Source organism: Lycium barbarum, chromosome 5 (assembly GCF_019175385.1).
Source record: "Lycium barbarum isolate Lr01 chromosome 5, ASM1917538v2, whole genome shotgun sequence".
Taxonomy (NCBI): Eukaryota; Viridiplantae; Streptophyta; class Magnoliopsida; order Solanales; family Solanaceae; genus Lycium; species Lycium barbarum.
Genome location: NC_083341.1, coordinates 74,594,891 through 74,597,491, shown reverse-complemented (window position 1 = coordinate 74,597,491; position 2,601 = coordinate 74,594,891).

The following is a 2,601-nucleotide window of genomic DNA, read 5'->3' as shown; positions in this document are numbered from 1 at the left end:
TAATGGGGGATAATTATATATATGTGAGGACCAATGCTTACATAATAAGATAATTAGTCTTCTTTGTTTCATTTTAAGAAAGTTCAAGAAAAAGGGAGAAAGGAACATGTGTCCACATTCTATTTGATGAGGTTAATTATATATATGGACAATTGCTCACAAAGCAAGACAATTATTCATGAAAACTCCAAGAAGAAAACTTGAAGAAAGAAAACAAAGGCCATTCGGCCATGGTTCCAAAATATGTGTCGATGGAAATTGATCAAGAAAAATTATTTTCATCTAGTATTCCAACTAATTTGAAGGCCCTAATTAACATGGAGTGGTTATTGGAGCAAGCAAAGCCTTTATTTGTGTAATTCATGAGCCCTAGCCGAGTGGAGAAGTCAAAAGATGAAGGTAAGATTTAATCCCCTTTTTATGTGTTAGAGATGGTTTGTGAATGTTGTAGTATGTAGAAATGAATGAAATTCATGGAATTATGTGGGTTGGGGTTGAGCCGTGTAGGTATGGTGCTTGGCCGAATATAGAGTGTGTTGTGTAGATATGATGAAGTGATTTTATTTAGTATTTTGATTGTTGTGTTGTGGATTCCATGATGAAAATGAAGGTTTGATGAATTGAAATGAAGTTGAAATCGTCTATGGAATATTGAAGAAGTTAATGTGATATTAGTATGATTCCTTATATTTGTATGAAGGAATTTGTTATTGTGTGGGTTGTGGATATAACTCATGAATTTGGAAGCAAGAGATGTGTTTGGAAGATTGTAAGTTGGGTTGTTGTGATTGTATTGAACATAAGAAAAATGTCGTTGGATTATGTAAAAGAAGTTACTAACGTTAGAATGTATTTTGCATTAATTGATGAAGTTGTTAGTATGTAGATTGTTGGTGTAGTTCATGAACTTGGAAGAGATGTGTTGTTATTGTTCTTGTTGAATTTGGAAGGTTTCGGGTGAAGTGGTATGTTGGTTGGGTTGTTTGAACATTATGTGAATTGTTTGAAAGTTCTTGAACCATGTTAGAATATATTTTGTATTGATTATTGAAGTTGTTAGTATGATTGTTGGTATTGTTGATTGATCATTTGGCCGAGTTGAATTCTCGGGGATGGTGTATTTACAGGGGAAATGCTGCCGAAATTTCGGCAGATTATAAATGAATTCATTAGAGAAGCTAAGGCAAGTGTATGACAATGAATCTAATGATTATGTAAATCTTCTTGAATGTAGACTAGCAAGCTTGGATAAATAAGCGTAGCTAATAGGATGTGGAGCAGGTATGTAAGGCTTACCCTTTCTTTCTTTTGGCATGATCCTTGTGAAACGAACAGACTAAGTATATGTATGATTTCAAAGAAACTCCTATTCTTAGAGCCAGTAGGATGGCTAACGTTCTTGATTTCCATAAGCTATTTCATATGGTTTCGATGCGTATCTATGATGTCCAAAGTTCTATTTGATATGTTTCCGAATGGCATTCGAGAGATAATTGATATGACTAATGCCTTGATTTTCAAATGATAGCACGTTTGATTATCCCATTGAGGCTTTGATATATTTTGATACGTACATATGGTTCCAAAATTCCCACTTTGACTTGATCCATACCGATATTCGAGAGGCAAATGATATGACTATTGTTTTGATTTTCCAAAAACAGCTTCTGAAATGTTCAAAGAGGTTTCTGTAGTAAAATGTTCCTAACTTTCGCATACTAACTCGGATTGACTTGAAACGTGTTTATGAACCTCAAGTGTCGATCTATGTACTTATCCATCGAGTCTTGAAATTTGTTTTATATGCATATAGTTTCTCACGACTCTGCTCGTGCATGCCTTAATGTATCCTCCACTGCGTCCCGGGCCAGGGTATGTTCTCGTGCGTACTCCTTTGCATTGTTCACCGCGTCCCTCTCACTTGCGGGCCGGGGCACATTATATATGATATGATGACATGATGATATGATGACGGGGTGGTGGCCAGGATGGCATATGATGACTCTATTCACCGCGTCCCGCAAAAGAGGGTCGGGGCACGTTACATGCACATATGATACATGATGTTGACATACATGATTTCATTCACCGCGTCCTTCAATGGAGGGCCGGGGCACGTTATATGCATACATGATATATGGTGAAGACATGCATGAACTTACTTACCGCGTCCCTCACCAGAGGAGCGGGGCACGTTATATGATATATGATGATGGCATACATGATTTTCATTTATGATTTATGATGACATACATGATTTTCATTTCAAAAGGCAAGTGCTTTGAAGTTTTAAAAAGGTCATACTTGATTCCGGTAAATCGGTAAATCTCTGTTTCAGTTATGATCCTCTTTTCTGTATTCCATGCCTTACATTCTCAGTACATATTCTGTACTGACCCTCTTTCTTCGGGGGCTGCGTTTCATGCCGCGCAGGTACACCCAGATGAGTAGAAGTCATTATAGAAGATGTTCCAGCGGAGTTGGCAGGCTCCATTTGCCCATGGAGTGTTGCCGAGTAAGAGTATATGCGCTATGATTTCTAACTGATGTTAGAGACTTTGCAGACAGAGTCGTGGGTATAGGATGTCAGTCTTGGAAGCG